Here is an 18,353-nt window from a genome sequence, read left to right on the forward strand (position 1 = left end):
CTTCACAAAAGTATATCTAAAAATGGAAATATAGATTACACTAAAGTCATAGCTATTCCACACATTAAAGGAGCATCAGATAAAATAAATAGAATGCTACACCATTACAACCTTAATGATACTTTTAAACCATCTACAAAATTAAAAAAACATTCAACTCCTCCAAGGATCCCAGTCCATCCTTGGATATACCAAATCCACTGCACAAACTTACCTTATGTTTGTGAAACTGGACACACACTTCCAATACATCAAAAAAAAAAAAAAAAAGACCACAAAAGACACATCAAATTTAACAATTTTGGTAAAACAAAACTCTGATCATGCTCTTCACATTACACTAAATGGGTTGGAAAGGAGCTTGTTCATGTTGCACAAAAACTTTGTATGAACACAAATTTAAGGGAGCCTGCAAAATTTTGATATGTTTCTCAATTAGAATCAAGCAGTGATTTCAGCTGTTATATATTTTGGCTGCTATTTGTGTTCTAATTTATCTGTGAGTAATCTCCAGATAGCAAGACTAGGTTTGATGTAGGCTTTATTTTCCAACATAGGTCAGGCCAGTAGTGTTAACAGTTGACAAAATTAATATGACTTGAGTTTGCTACATATATTGTAACATACTTTGTCTCTTAGTATATACATGTATATTCCAGATGACCTTGATCTGAAGGTTGAAATATCAAGTGATTATTAAATTGAAGTTATTACTCTAACATGGTATTTGCTCCATAATTTAATTTTTTTTAAGACAATCTTGCATGCTAGTATTAAGTCCTCTTAAAAATAAAAGCAATGTAAACATTTACACCAGTGGCCAAAATTGTGGAAACCTTTTGGAAAAAGTATATTTTTGAGGTTTGATAGCTCATAACACCACTTTTTTTGGTGTAATACCATAAAATTATATATCAATGGAATGATAATTTAATTAAGAATGTAATGCAACAAAATTTGCATTACATTCTTATCTGTATTCTATGAAAAGTTATAGCCAAATAACCAGAAAAAAGAAGCACAACTTGCTTAGATTGATATGAAGTAGCTTTCTTTCATTTGAATGTAGCCAATGAGCATGAGCGTTTAGAGAGCCAATCAGGTGTCATCTTGTTTTGGCGATGAGCCAATAAGGTCACAATAGGATTCAGCTATTGATGTCATGTATTGGAGCTCAGAGGAGGACATTTGTCAGTGTGTTATGTGATTGCTATCAAGTTGGTTGTTTTTTTTTATTCTTTCATTTAGTGAGCTTGTAAAACGTAATAAAATTAACGAAATGGCACAAAGAGTTGACTGGTCACCCAGAAAGCGATGTAAAATAGTACTATTAAGTGAACAAGGCTACAGTTATGAAGAAATTAGAAGAAAAATTGGTGGAAACTTAACCAAAGGTGGCATTTCTAAATTTTTGAAGAGGTATAAGGAGACTTGGTCACTACAAAACCAGACTGGTAAAGGCAGGAAAAGGTGCACAACAGCAAGTGATGATAGAAGAATTGAGAGACTGTGCCTACGTGACAGAAGAAAATCATTTGGGTGTATACAAGATGAAATGGTGCAATACAATGTGAAGTTGAGTGCAAGGACTGTTTGGCGCTGACTGCAGGAATTTGGTCTAAATGCTAGAATTCCACGAAAAAAGCCATTTTTATCTCTCAAACAAAGGTTGAAAAGATTAAATTGGGCTAAAACATGTTAACTGGACAGCAGAACAATGGGACAGTGTTATTTGGAGTGATGAGACCAAAATCTCCCTGTTTGGTAGTGATGGTATAAAATACATAAGGAGAAGAATCGGAGAAGATTTGCATCCTGATTGCATTAAACATACTGTGAAACACCGACTTAGTGTTATGATCTGGGGTTGTACGACAGCAAAAGGTGTGGGCAGAATTTGCATGATTAATGGGAATATAAATGCCCAAAAATACATAAACGAAATACTTGAGCCCAAACTGAAGCCTTCTGCATGTGATCTTTCCTAAGATAATGAAGCATTTATATTTCAACAGGATTCAGCTCCATGTCATGTTGCTGCTGTGTGCAAAAAGTGGTTTCAAGACAATCATATTCCACTGGTGGAATGGCCTGAATAGCCCAGACCTTAACCCAGTTGAAAATCTATGGAGCCGACTAAAGAAACTTATTAGTCAGAAGCAACCCACTAATAAAACCCAATTAATAGAAGCAATAATTCAATCTTGGTTTCACATTATAACAGCTGCAGAACTGTTAAGATTTTAACTGCAGAACAAGGCAATTAAGATGAACTGGTGATTATGAGGCGTAATTGAAGGAATGTAAATTGCAGAATTTGGGTCAGGAGAGGGAAGGCACTATGGCAGACATGTCAGTTGGCAAGGGGAGAGGGGTTACCAGATTAACAAAGCAGGAATTCATTGCAAATTTCTTCAAATATCTTTGTTGCACTTAAACTTCAAAACAGTCACACTAAATATATAACACGTGTATATATGATATATCATTTCAGTGCATAGATTTCGTTGACTTTTATGTGTGTTAAGTTTTGTGTATGTCGCCTTAAACTCATTCATTTATGAAGCACTCACAACCACTTCTAGCAAACACATTCACCATCTTCCAAGCAAAAAAAAAAACCTAGTCCCAACACCTTTGCTAACCACACTTTTACACAATTTCCGAGAGCCTCCGTAGCTCAGTCAGGATAGACAAAGCCCTTTGGTTGGAAAGACCTGGGTTTGATTCCCATCCATGGTGTGAGGAATCTTTATCTGGTCTCTTTTGATGAAAGGTGAGTTTGCCGATCTTTTATGGAGGTAGAGGATTTTTTTTTCACCCAGAAACTCGGGTTTTTCGTCCCTTAAAATGAGCAAACTGGCCCATGAACACACAGATTACAGTCAGGAATACTTAAGAAACGGTCCCTCCCAGCTATAGGCCTCATTCATCAGTTATGCTGGTCCCGAGCCCGGATAAAATAGGGGGAGAGGATTGAGATGGTGCCGTAGCTCCCCATAAAAGACTCATGGCCATTGTATCATCATGCAAAATAAATAAAAATACAATTTGGATTGGTTTCCCCTTGTTCTCTCCCTTCCTGCTATGTACTGAAAATATCTTGTGTCAATCTCATAAAACCTTCTTTAATAATTTTATGCTTCTATGTCTCCTCTTTTCCATCTAACAGGTAGTTTTTGAATCCTACAGACCTTCAAATCTGTTCTCATTGTGGCAGATCTATGCAATGTTCATTATCTTTGTCACCTGCCTTTAGATCCTCTCCACCCCCATGGAATCTGAGTTGTCAAGATCTATGCACAGTAGTCCAGATGCGGCCTAATAAAGGAGGAAAGTAACTTCTCTATCCTCCATGCTTGTTACTGTGTTCTTCAACAACCACATAATCTGATGTGCTGTTTTGGTTACTTTTGTAATATGCCCTTTTAACTTCAGCTCCTTGTCCACATTCACCCAACTCCCTGGTCTCATCAGTTTCCTGTAGTTCAGTTCCATCAATATAGTACAGCAATCCCTCGATTAATGCGCCTCCGATTAGTGCATCAAATTTTTTTGATACCTAAATTTGATTAGTGTGCCTATATACATCTTAAAAATAAATGTTACAGATTTTAAAAATTTTCTATCTATACATTTTTATGGCTAACTATTTTAAAAAATCACTCACCAGGATGAAATAATTTATTACAGCTTTGAAACATTTTGCAAAGTTATTTTTTAATGGCATAGGCCTGGTGCAAGGCAGGGGCAGAATGGGCAAGCCGCAGGTGGAAAAGTAAAAAGGTGGAAAACTTAGAGTTTATGCTACAATTATACTGGAGGCAGAAAAAATTAAAAAAAAAAATTAATTAAATTGGATATATCATATATTTAAGAAATATTAAATTTATATATACATATTTATAAAGATAATTATATTTTATTCTAATTATATAAGCTCCAAATAATTATTTTTTATTTTGATAATCCCTGGGACCAGTACCATCGACAGGGTATAGCATAGAGGCAGCCTGCTTCACAGCACTGCTTAATAAGGGCGCTCGTTCAGCCGTATCATGGCAACAAGTTAGTTTACCAAATAAAAAAGGCACCATTTCCCATTGACAGTTAAATATGTGCTTATTATATTTTATTAATAAAAAAATTATGCTCATACTTACTAAAACTAAACATTTTAGAACCCATAAAGTATCATATGATGTGAATTTCGTAAACTTTTATAGTCTATATATATATTAAATTATATTATGCATAAATTTTCCTCAAATTGCGAGTCACTATCACCCAGACTTTCACATTGGAGCGATAACTCGCTCCCTGCAGTAAACAATACGCCCTCCATAACAGCAATTATACTGCAGAAACACGAAAAACAATTAGTTTTATCATGTCACTGAATAAGGTGGTTCATAGACATTTGCAGACTAATATATTTCTCAACAAATATTGCGTTTAGAGACAACCGGAATATAAACACTAACTAATGAATCATCTCCTCTCCAACAGGAGGGGAGATGATTTGTTAAAGCAATAACTCGCTCCCTGCAGTAAACAATACGCCCTCCATAACAGCAATTATACTGCAGAAACACAAAAAACAATTAGTTTCATTATGTCACTGAATAAGGTGGTTCACAGACATTTGCAGACTGTAATATATTTCTCAACAAATAGTGTATTTAGAAACAACTGGGAATATAAACACTAACTAATGAATCATCTCCCCTACAACAGAAACTGCTGTACAGACCCAAGAAAAACCACATGTTGCCGGTGCAACATATGGTTTTGCTTGACATTACCCCATCATGAACGTGTTAAAACTAAGAAATATATAGTGAATGTATTTCAGATATTATGAAAATCGGTTTAAGTGAATTAGCATTTCCATTCAATTGTCAGCTTGCATTTTGTTTGGTTCACGTGATCTTTTGTTAATACCACACCAATCATATGCACTTCTTAATAGCTGCTGTTTCTCTACTGGCCTACAATCGTGCACATCTTTCACTTCTCATTAGTGATTTGTCAAGGATTGTTCATTACGTATCTCAAGTCTTAAATTACTGGGAATATAAACATATAATTATATTCCCAGTAATTATATTCCCAATATTTTATAAATATAAAATATATAATTTTTGCTTGATATAATGGGAAAGAAGATGACTATTTGGGTAGATAACTTTGACATTGCACACAAGGAAACCGCTCGAGGACAGAAGAAGTGATGGAGAATAGAAGCGTCTTGGTAAGTCATACCCATTTTCAGGTGTTTTTTTTTTTTTCTGAAAACTTCGGTTTCCGAAAATTCCTGCATATATCGCAACACAATTTTTTAGCTTTAATTTTGGGAAAAAAGTGCGAGTTATATTCGAGTAAATGCGGTGATTTTTTAGCTTTCAAATTCTTAAGTATGGATCATTGGTTAAAGACTGGATTTATAAAATGCACAAAAGAGAACAATATAGCAGATATAGAAATAAGCAATTTCACTCCTCTCATTGATGATAAATTATTTATATTAAGTAAAAACGTATAGTATCTTTATAAATTTTGTTCTATTAAAAATAAATCATTTTTTTTTTGTTTAAATGTACATCTAAATTCAAATAAAACATTCAAATTTTTATTTATTTATTATTATTATAAGGGTATTTTGATAAGGTATACTTGACAATAATGAAAATTAAAGAAGGGGGTACACAGATATCTGAAGTTTGAGAAACACTGATCTATCCAAATATTTAGTCTGAAACATAGGTGTATATTATTCTGTTCGTTTTCTTAAATTCCGCTTCGAATTTGGATAGACGAAACAGCATGATATGCACTTCTTACATTTTTATCAGTGTCATTTCAATTTTGAATGTGAAACATATTGAATGTATTGTGACTTGAAATGAATTGAATGTATTCTGTGTTTAAGTGACTTTGGACAATTTTTGACTTTGTTTTTAATTGTGTACTTATTTTTGAATTTTTGATAAACAAATAAAATTTTAAAGATAATAGTTTATAAATTATAAACATATTAATCAGAGGCGCATTTTGCTAAAATGCCAAAATCGCTCATTGGGCAGCATACTTTACATCTTACATTGCTCTCAATAATTATAGTTTACCTTTAATTATCAAATTATTGTATAAATTATTTATAGTAAAAATCCGCAGAAGGCAATTTTTTAAATCGATTTTTTTAAAAAAATAAGATTTAATTGTTTTAAAACTTTACTCAAAATTAATAATTAATAGAAAAAGAATAATTTATCAATACGGAATTTATTGTCATTTAGATCAGTAATTTGAAAGAGAAAAAGTTACCGGGAGCTGCTTTTCTTAAAAGGAAAAGAGAAAAGGAAGAGCAAGTCAAGAAAGCAACAAGCGATATAAGAAGATTTGGAATTTTGTGAGCAAGGGAGTGAGGAGCAGGTTTTTTGCATGGAAAGTGGTGCGTGATTGGAATGCATTGCCCGAGGTTGTGGTGAGCCCAGAGACAATAAATATATTTCAGGTGCGATATGATAAAGTATGTGTATAATAGGACCTCCCATAATGAGTCTGACTCCATGGAGGTATATATAATTATTTTTTTTTTTTTATTCCATTCTGGTTGTCTCTAATCTATAGAGTGAATTTGTGGAATCTTGATCCTGTAAACTGCTACTTTGTCTTTCTCAAGGCAAAACATCTTCTTGTTCTACTTCAGAGGTGATCAATTCCATTTCTGTATCATGTAATTCACTCTGAGAATCCTGGTTCTTTTCACAGTATGCTTTCCACATCTTTTCTTCCTTCATGCTTAAAATTTTTTGTCTAGCATGAAACTGGATGCACTGAAGCATTCGAGAAGAAAGTACTTGAAACTGAATCTGAAATAATTCTGACTCATCTATTTTGTATGCAACTAATATAGCCAGTAAATGTGCTACAAGCATCCTTTTAAATAACATTCACAACAAAGCTGCTACCATGCTGTGATCCTATGTAACTAAATACCCGTGACTGTTTTTTGATGGTAGATGATTCAGTGACTTTAGATACTTAGGTTCAACAATGAAAGAGGATGGTGAGGCTGAAAAGGAAGTGGGATGCAGGATGGAAGAACTGGAGAGAAAGAGATAGCTGGAGTGCTATGTGATAAGAGGGTGCCGATCAAACTAAAAGGCAAAATCTACAGGACAGTAGTGCGACCAGCTATGATGTATGCTTTGGAAACTGTGGCCCTGAGGAAAAATAACATCAGCAGGATGGAGGTAGCGGAGATGAAAATGCTTAGGTGGATGTGAGGTGTGAAAGGATCATCTGAGAAATGACTATATAAGTTACGAACTTGGGAGCAAGGATACAGGAGGCAAGGTTGAGATGGTTTGGTCATGTGATGAGGAGGGAGGAAGAGTATGTGGGAAGAAAAGTCATGCAGATGGATGTGCAGGGGAAGAGGAAGCATGGACGGCCAAAGAAGAGATAGAGGGAAGATGGTGGAGGAGGACTTGAAGATGAAGAACCTGGATGTGGCTACAGCCCAAGACAGGAAGTTGTGGAGAAGACTCACCACAAACAGCGACCCTACTTAAATGGGAAAAGCTGCAGAAGAAGATGATTCCCATCTTCTTACACCTCTGGCAACTAAAATATTTTTCTTTGTCTTCTTTGGATCTTGTTTATTTACGCTTGAGTGAATTTCTTTTGATTCCATTCTGTCTCTAATCTATAGAATGAATTTATGGAACCTTGATCCTGTAAACTGCTACTTTGTCTTTCTCAAGGCAAAACATCTTCTTGTTCTACTTCAGAGGTGATCAATTCTATTTCTGTATCATATAATTCACTTCGAGAATCCTGGTTCTTTTCACAGTATGCTTTCCACAACTTTTCTTCCTTCATGCTTAAAATTTTTTGTCTAGCACGAAACTGGATGCACTAAAGCATTCGATAAGAAAGTTTTTGATTCCATTCTGGTTGTCTCTAATCTATAGAGTGAATTTGTGGAACATTGATTCTGTAAACTGCTACTTTGTCTTTCTGAAGGCAAAACATCTTCCTGTTCTACTTCAAATTTTTTGTCTAGCACGAAACTGGATGCACTAAAGCATTCGATAAGAAAGTTTTTGATTCCATTCTGGTTGTCTCTAATCTATAGAGTGAATTTGTGGAACATTGATTCTGTAAACTGCTACTTTGTCTTTCTGAAGGCAAAACATCTTCCTGTTCTACTTCAGAGGTGATCAATTCCATTTCTGTATCATATAATAATAATAATTATTATAAATCATTCACATATCCGCAAAATTTTCTTACATGCCAGTTCGCTATCCCTGTATTGATGTGTATTATATTATATTATTAGTTTGCTGAATGAATTTTGTTACCTCGTATTTATGAAGGTAAATTTGTAGTTAAACATGCGATTTATCTTAGTAATGATTTTTTAAATAAATTATTCGTTCATTTTCTTTGTAGCTGTAGTAGCTGTGTTGTTTTTAACTATTTTTATTTTATTTTACGAACTCTTGCATATATTTGAAATTGTGCCCATTGACACATATGACTATTATATGGAGTTTTACGTTAATAATAAACAAGGTAATTTTATTTTGTTAATTTATTTGTTTTCTTAAGGCAGTAAAATCAGATAAAAATGATTGTATAAAGGGGCAAGACTTGGCAAATGATGATTCAATTCTAAATTTTTTTACTTTGTTTTGGGCCCATACTTTATGAAAAAAAAAATAAAGTTTTTTTTATGATTTCAGAAACAGACAAAAATGGCAGACCAGAGAAACAAAATGAAAACCCTTTCTGGTCATCAATACTAAAAAAGACAAGCAGAACGAGAAGTTATTCAAGCTCAGCAAGAAAATCAATTGTAGAAATTTTTGAAATTATCAGAAACAAGAGTCAATAAAAGCGATGTTCATGTGGAGTCCCCCACTGACAATGAATCTGAAAATTCGAATTTGTGTTTAGATGATAATCAGGCTCTTGAGAAACAAAATAGCTTCGACTTCAAATACAAATACCTCAACACTAAATTACGAGCTTTTTGACGATCCAGCTTTATGGCCAAACTTGTCCAATTCAATAATTGATATATTAGTAAAACAAGGTCCTCCTGCTGAATCAAAAGAGACTTTTTTTCCATGCGATGAACATAATGGAAGTTTTCATGTATCACATTATAATAGGATTTTAAATAACAGAGAAACCATTGAAAATCTTGGTTAATTTACTCAAGTTAAAAAAATGAAGTATTTTGTTTCTGCTGCAAATTATTTTCTAATATTCCAACTATGAACTTAATTTCAGAAGAAAATAACGATTGGAAATATATGTCCCAAGTTCTTCAGTGCCACGAAAAATCTCAAGAATATTTTAATAATTTTGAAAAATGGATTGATTTGGAAAAAAATGAAACTACAATTGATTAACATTAGCTAAAATTACTCAAAAAATAACAAGAACGCTGGATGCATGTTTTAAAACGCGTAATATCGGTTATTAAATTTATTGCAAAAGAAAATAGCGTTCAGAGGAAGTTCAGATACTCTATATACAAATAATAATGGAAAATTTTTGAAACTGATTGAATTATTCATCGAATTTGACAGCGTATTACAAAAACATGTAGAATGCATAAAAAACAATGAAATTCACGTTCATTATTTAGGGAAATGTATACAAAAAGAAATCATTAATATATTGAGTAATGAAATTTACAAAAATAAATAAATTGTATCTAAAATAATGAATGCTAAGTGTTTTTTAATAACTGTTGATTGCACCACTGATATTTTGCGGGAGGAGCAAATGTCCTTAATTGTAAGATAGGTTTCTATAAAAGAAAAAAATGAAGAAACCAAATATATTATACAAATAGAGGAAAGATTTCTAGATTTTATTAAAATTAATAATACAACAGGAAATGGTATGGCTGAAGTAATTTTAAAATTATTAGAAGAAAAAAACTTAAATATTCAAAATATAGGTGGTCAGGGATATGACAATGGGTCAAATATGAAGAATGAAGGGGTACAAGCACTTTTAAGGAACAAAAATCCTAGAGCATTTTTTGTTCCGTGTTGTACGCATTCCTTGAACTTGGTATTGAGCGATGAAGCAATCTATAATGTAGATACGGTTTTATTTTTTGACATTATTCAGTCAATCTATAATTTCTTTTCTCTTTTCTTCATCGAGTCATCGATGGGAAGTTCTAAACCACATCCAAAATTTTACTTTAAAACCTTGATGCACGACGAGATGGGGAAAGTCTCGTTGAAGCTGTAAAAGCAATACGAAATCAAGTAAAAGATATACAAGAAGCTTTAATTTTCATCACAGAAGATGACACCTTAATTGGGCAACAAGGCTTAAAACAAAATTGGAAGCTATTTTATTAGCAAAAAAAAAATAATTCTTTCAAGTTTATATTTGGCACATTTGTTTGGTATGACATTTTAAAAGAAGTCAATACATCTAGCAAACAAATTGCAAAATATCTCTTGCAATACTATGGAAGCCTTGAAATCATTAGATGTTACGTAAAAATTCTTCGCATCATACAGAAGCAAAAATAATTTTTTGCAAGTTAAGCACCAAGCCCATAACTTTGCTCTAAATATTGGGTTAAATGCTGATTTCCCAACTAACAACAGCACACAAACTCGACATGTAAAAACTCGATTCGATTATGAATGTCCTGATGAATCAATTACTAATTTTGAGCGACAGTTTCAAATTCATTTTTGAATGTAATTCTTGATTCAGCAATAACATCAATTACTGAGAGATTTGAACAGCTAAATAAATATGAATCAATTTTGGGTTTCTCTTTAATATTGGTAACTTAAAATTTGATAATGATATAGTAAAAAAAGCTTCTTTCGACTTAGAAATTGTTCTGTCTGATGTTGGTCAAAAAGATATTTCAGCAATAGATTTATTAGATGAATTAAAAATATTGTCTGGTAGGATATCAAATAATTATTCCCCAAAGAAGTATTAAATTATATTTGTGCAAATAACTGCATAAGTCTTTTTTATAATGTGTACACATCACTGTGAATTCTTTTAACAATCCCAACTAATGTTGCAAGTGCAGAGCACAGTTTTTCTAAATTAAGACTTATTAAAAATTATTTGAGGTCCACAATGTCCCAAGAGAGATTAGATGGCTTAGCCACTTCATCTATTGAAGTGACATAGCCGAGACATTAGATCTAGAAGTAGTAAAGTCTTTTGCTGAAATTAAGGCTAGAAAGGTTTCTTTTTTAAAATAAGTAAAATTGTTAATTCTTAATTTATAATTTTTCTTATTTGTTTTGTCATATTTAATGTGATTTATGTAATATTTATAAATTGTGTTAAAATTATGTACTCATATAATAAACAAAAAATATTTTATTTATTATTATTTATTTATTCACTATATATATATAATTTTATATATATACATATACAATTTCAACCGAAGGGCGGAAATTTATGTCATCTGCTAATTACATAGCATTTTGCTGATCACATCTCATGACTTCTTTGCGGTTGTTTTCTTTACCTTTTTTTTCTTTTATTTTTTATTTTAAAGTATTTTCCCAACTTTCAATCATGAGTAAAAAAATTAGTGAGCAAAAAAGTGGTAGTGGGAAAATGATTCGAAAATAATCTCATTGGAAGAAAAACTTGAAATAATAAAGAAAAATGAACAAGGCGAGTCTAGAGCAAAGAGAGGACAAGAACTCAAAAATGGGTAAATCAACTATAAGAGCAACTTTAAGCGAAGCTGCTGAATACAAAGAGAAAGGTGAGCTGCTTCAAGTTCATTATGCATCGAAGATTGTAACCAAAAACGGATCCCACTAAGCACTGACCTTATTAAATCAAAAGCATTAAGTCTCTTTGCAACCTTGAAAGAAAGGGCTATCAATGATGGAAAAGAAGAATTCCACGCTAGTGCTGGGTGGTTTGAGCATTTCAAGAGAAATATCCTACATAATATTCTAATCACAGGTGAAGCTCCAAGTGCAGATAAGGAGGTGGCTGCAAATTATACAGAGATTTTGAAGAAAATTGTGGAAGAAGGGGGCTACTGTGACCAAATATTTAACGAAATCGGCCTTTTTTGGAAGCGAATGCCTCCCAAGATTTTTCTGGCCAAATCAGAGAAATCTCAGCCTGGTGATAAAGGCACAAAATAGAATGAACTTACTGCTAGCAATATGCGAGCATTTAGAAGCATTCTTCCACATTTGCAGATTTTAGATACTTTTCAAATGAATCTAAGTTAATTAAAATGTCATTCTGAGAAACTGTGTGATTTCGACTTGCTAAATTTAGATGCACAGTGGGAAGATCCTGAAGAATATGAAGAAATTTAAGCACCAATAAGCGCAAAGAGATTTCACAGAAACAATTTAAAAATATTTTTCGTACAATCGAAGTTTTTAAGCAGCAATACTTAGAGGCTGATACTGATGAAGCGAGAAGCAGTAAATTTGTAGAAAAGCCATAGTCAATTGTATGAAAAAAAGAACCAGAATACCCGCCAAACTATGTTAGCTCAATTCTTTACTAAGAAGTAATTAATAAATTCATATTCTGAATATGTGTCTTTCAACATAATGGTTTTCCTTTAACTAGGCCCTGAGATATACCCTAATTATTTTATAAAAAATTAAGGGTCAAGAAAAAAATTCGAGGAACGAATTACACTTTTTTCCATAAGCTATTGTATTCAATTAATGCACCTGTTTTAAACAGCGCATTACTGCAAAGTATACTCTATTTGATCACAAAAGAAACAAAGAAATTATGAAAGAATTAAACCAAGAATCAGTAATAGAATAAATTAAAAAATATAAACATAAATGGGTGGAACACATTCAAAGAATGAAAATAGAAAGATTACCAAAACAAGCCTTAAAGTACAAGCCATTAGGAAAAAGAAAACCAGGACATCCTCTTAAAAGATTCAACGATTACTTCGAAGGCCGGAACAGGCCACACTAGGCCTAAATCCTTGATATGCATGATGATGATGATTAGGCGCATTAATCGAGGGATTGCTGTACACAGTTTGTGATCTCTTCTTCCCAAAGTGCATCACCTTGTACTTGGCTACATTAAACTGCCATCTAGTAATATGAGCAAAAGCAGCCATTTGCTTTTGTCCATATTATTAGTCTATTTAAGTCTTCCTTCAGAATCCTTCATTTATCATCACTCTTCCTAGTTTTTCCCATTTTGCAAACAAATGAATATTTTCTATATCACAGATGTACAAATTAAACAACACAGGACCCTTAGCCATGTGGTACACAAGCCTTCTCCTGGACTAACTCCTCCATAAACCACTCTTTGATATCTATTCATCAACCACTCTGTAATCCAAATCACCAAATTCATATTCATCCCATTTACACCAGTTTATGTCGAATCCTGTCGAAATGCCTTTGTAAGGTCCAGCATTATTATTGAATAGTCATTTCCCTTATCCAACTTCCATTGTCACTTTGTTATAAAAAGTTAGCAAATTTCTAAAGCAAGACCTACCCTTCACAAAACTGTTATCTTATAAATCAGGGGTTTTCAACACATGGCCCACCGGCCATTTTGAAAAAATAACTACTTAACATTAAAATACGATTAAATAAAAAATAATTTCAATGAAACCTGCGGGCCACTAACCTATACTGTGGTATTTATTATTCAGGCCTCCATGGAGTCAAAAGACTCATCGTGGGAGGTCTCCCCCTAAGAATATGAGAGACATTCTCCCCACTGAATATGTCTCACACTAATGAAAAAAGTCTGGCAATATAAAACCACAATAGGCTATGGCTGACAAGATGAACCTGCGTGCGTTTATACACAAATATCACACTGTTCACGACTGACTGTGGATGAGATCCTCTTGTATTTATATGAAAATAACGAAGTATCGAGAACCTTCGAGATGTATCTGGAAGGCATTAGACAGCGCACTCAAACTACTGCTTCAGCTATCTATCTGTGACGTTAATACTAGTACTTAAATACCTCTTGGCTCTGGTAGATGGCTGAAGAAACATGTCTATTTATTTTTATAGGATTTTATGTAAAGTATCAAATGCACAGCATTCCTTGTGAATCTCGAAAGCATCTTACAATTCTAAATGAAGAATAATTGTGGTTGAACCATGGAATGCATTGCCTGATGGAGTGGTGAGAGCGAGAACGGTCAATGAGTTTAAGGAGTGGTATGACAGACCATTCTCGCTCTCACCACTCCATCAGGCAATGCATTCCACGGTTCAACACCACAATTATTCTTCATTTAGAATTGTAAGATGTCTAGTGCCTTCCAGATATCTCGAAGGTTCTCGATACTTCTTTATTTTCATATAAATACAGGAGGATCTCATCCACAGTCAGTGAGTCATGAACAGTGTGATATTTGTGTATAAATGCACGCCGGTTCGTCTTGTCAGCCATAGCCTATTTTGGTTTTATATTGTCAGACTTTTTTCATTAGTGTGAGACATATTCAGTGGATAATAATCGTTACACGGCCATTTTGGATCATTTTTTGGGTTAACCTTCCATCACTATGGCGTCTACGAGTAAAATGCATAAATCAAGTGATTCTTGTTGGGGTTTTTAATGAAAAGTAGACCAATTTGTACTTTTTTGTGCCGATCAACAATAAGCCAGTGTGTTTAATTTGTCATGAGTCAGTGTCAGTATCGAAAGAATACAATATAAAACGACACTATGAGACAAAGCATGCATCCAATTTCGATCACGTTCAAGGGTGGCTTCATGTGAACAAAGTGAACTGTCTCCAAATTGATTTAAAATGCCAGCAGGGTACATTTAAAAGGCAGAGGGAAGAGCGAAGCTTGCATCAAAGTAAGTTATGTAATAGCTGAAAAATCAAAAGCCTTCTTGGATGGCAAGTTTGTGGAAGACTGTCTCATCACTGCTGGGGATATTCTGTGCCCAAATAATAGGGAAGTGTTTAAAAAACTGAGTTTGTGTGGGGGTAACTGTAGCACAACATGTCAAAGAACTTGCCAATGACATTGAAGGGACTTTAAAAAAAAATAGTCATCTGAATTTATGTCATATTCACTTGCTTTAGATGAGAGCACAAATGTGAAGAATACAGCACAACTGGCTATCTTTCTCCATGGCATTTATCAATTCAATGTGACAGAAGAACTGCTAGCATTTGTACCTATGAAGGGAAAGACACTGATATTCTTAAAGCCGCCAAGGAAACGGTCCAGTGTTCAATCTCAGCTTAACCAAATCAGAGGGTGTGGTAACTGATGGTGCCACATCCTCAGTTACCTCAGGCACTCTGCTATGGCGGGAAAGAACAAAGGGTTTGTTGTGCTGCTATGCAGGGAACCGGAAGGAAAAGATTTCGTCCAATACCACTGTTTAACCACGCTACCGACCAAGACATCTATAGATGTCAAGGTTATCATGGATGCGAAGTGCATATTAAAATTGCAATACCATTGATATTACATTGAAATATATGATGGATATGAAGCGTATGAGGATAAATATTTGATCCAAAATGGCCAGTTCACCAGGAGAATTTGTGCGCGAAAGCTATTGGATTTGAGAATGTCATGAAATATATCCTTCTTACTCTGAGTATATCATCTCTCTCTCTCTCCTCCAAATTCTTATGCCATGCACTGCTGAAAGCTGATTGCTCAGCTTGTCATAATTACCTGTTTTGTAATTCCACATATATCACTTTTTAAAAGAAAATTCAGCATCTGGTCCCAGGTCAAGACTATATGATCGTTTTCTCCAAGCAGAGCATCATAGTTAGATTGGTTACTGTTAAACTCTCTGATGTTATGACCAGATCCAGCACTCTCAAACTCTGTGTTGTTACATGCTGCCTCAGGTAATTATCTCTCAGCAGTTGTATAAATTCCATTTCCATCCATCCCTGTGTCCATGCTTCTTCCCAATCTCTCTCTCCATAGTTGAAATCTATAATTACTCAACCTGCCCTCATTGTGCTAATTTGCCAATGCATGTCATTTACATTTTACCTTTTTGCAAGAACTAATTATATATTTTGGCCTCTATCTTACACCAGACAGTCTCAAATGAACTGCTCCCCATCCTGTCCTCCTGCTATCGTTAATAAAACCCCCTCCGCCCATCCTGTTCCTTCTGTCTTCTCTGGAGATGACATACTATATCCTTTGCAGTATATTCCTATGAATGCAATCTTGGTCAACTAAATATCACTAATGACTATAGCTTTTGGCCAAGTTTCCTCGAAACTATTTCAAATAATTCTGACATTAGTATGCATAAACTGTAATACCCACTTTATCTCACAACCTTCTTTATACCTTTTGTTGCTTAGCCCACTAAAATTAAGAACTCGGGGTACTACATTTCGCATCATGTGATCACTATAATAAATTTAGTTTAATCCTTTATCCAAGTGTAAGCAAACAAAGTGTGCGCCTGAAAATATCTTCAGGACTGAGGTAAGGTGGTGCAACACCAGACAACTCCGAGCAAAGGTGGATCAAGATCACATCACTCTTTGTCTATCTCCCATAATGCAAAGCACATCTCCTTGTGGACATGCATACTGCTATGCATTAAGGGAAGGGCCACTACACAGACCAGTTTTGACCTTTATTGAGGTGTATTTAAGTAAAGACCTCTCTAAAAATTACACGATCCCGAAAGATCGTCCAACTCAGCTTTGTTCCACTTAGTGACAGGGTCACCTCGTCACCAAGAACTTCTCAGCATTGGCTCTACCCAGTGGCAAACTCACCCCACCACAAGACAGAGCCATAATCTCAGTGGTGGCTCTACTCAGAGATAGGCAAAAACCTACCCCAAGCAGAGCCTCTCATATATATCCAGCATGGGAGGCAGACCCAAATACAGAGATACTAAGGCAGAAGCAATAGGAGAGGTCATATTTACCTATACAAGTTGCCAACAGGTGTACCACCTTATTATTGAATTACTCTGGATTTAGAGAAAGATGTTGGAAGTTTATTTTGCACTTGGTTAGACTATAATGAATTTGGTTTAATCCTTTATCCAAGTGTAAGCAAACAAAATTTGCACCTGAAATATCTTCAGGACTGAGGTAAGGTTGGTGCAACACCAGGGAACTCCAAGCAAAGGTGGACCAAGCTCTCATCACTCCTTGTCTCAGTATCTCCCATAATGCAAAGCACATCTCCTTGTGGACATGCATACTGCTATGCATTAAGGGAAGGGCCACTACCCAGACCGGTTTTGACCTTTATTGAGGTCTCGTCAGTGGGAGGCAGACCCAACCATGGAGATACTAAGGCAGAAGCAATAGGAGAGGTCATATTTACCTATACGAGTTAAAAAAAAAAATAAAAAATAAAATAAAAATAATAAATAAACAAACTTCCAACATGTGATCACTCTCTCACTAATCTCTAGTATGCTTGTACCAATGCTCACTTTCATCTTCCCTACATTCAAACTCTCTTCCCTTTTTTTCAAACTCTCACTGAACAACTTTCTCAAGACTCCTAACTCAACTCCATTCAAATGCAACCCATCCAATTTACATAAATCTTTCATTCCATCAAACTCACTCTACATATCCACAAACACCACACCATCCCTCCCACATCATCTATGCACTGACTCATTTGTGGTTTCAGCTTGTCTCTATCATATTGTGGCAATGTAGTGGGTGAAGGCGGTGAAGTTTAGTTTTTTAGATTTAGTTTAGTTTTCCTGATTTTGCACTTTCGAACTCTCACTGAACAACTTTCTCAAGACTCCTAACTCAACTCCATTCAAATGCAACCCATCCAATTTACAAAAATCTTTCCTTCCATCAAACTCACTCTACATATCCACAAACTCCACACCATCCCTCCCACATAATCTATGCACTAACTCATTTGTGGTTTCAGCTTGTCTCTATCATATTGTGGCAAATTTTTACTTCTGCACTGTTCTTTTTTTGCATGTACTAGTAACTCTTACATACTGCACTTGTCACCTGCAAAGTCATTTGTACTATCCAAGATAAACATTTCTTTCAGTTTCACTCTCTGCATCCTTACAGCATCAGTAGCATTCTTAATCTTGGCACAGGAAAACACAATTTTGTTAATCATGCCTCTTATCAATGAATCATCATACAAAATTTGAACCTTATTCTCATGCTCTTTGCTCTTTCATATTCATTCTTTGCCTTTTCATCTTTCACTTCTGTGTCATACCATCTGCCAGGCATTTCTCCAACCACTCAATCTCACATTTTGTTCTGTAGAGGACTCTATACAAGTATCTTACTTTTCCTTTAGCATCTA

The 18,353-nt window shown here is 34.4% G+C and overlaps 1 long non-coding RNA gene across 3 annotated transcripts in view; it reads right to left on the reverse strand.

Annotated features, from left to right (window-relative positions):
• Nucleotides 1–18,353, reverse strand: part of LOC150101058 (uncharacterized) — a 75,603-nt gene that overhangs the window by 10,270 nt on the left and 46,980 nt on the right. Inside the window, exon 4 of one of the 3 annotated variants that reach the window (XR_016549158.1) lies at nucleotides 3,671–3,818. The exons of the other annotated variants lie outside the window; for them this stretch is intronic. This is a non-coding gene — a long non-coding RNA (uncharacterized LOC150101058). The remainder of the gene's footprint in view (nucleotides 1–3,670; nucleotides 3,819–18,353) is intronic. 3 annotated transcript variants of the gene reach the window in all.

Source organism: Typopeltis vanoorti, chromosome 12 (genome assembly GCF_054136105.1).
Source record: "Typopeltis vanoorti isolate ZY-2024b chromosome 12, IOZ_Tvanoo_1.0, whole genome shotgun sequence".
In the NCBI taxonomy this organism is placed as follows: domain Eukaryota; kingdom Metazoa; phylum Arthropoda; class Arachnida; order Uropygi; family Thelyphonidae; genus Typopeltis; species Typopeltis vanoorti.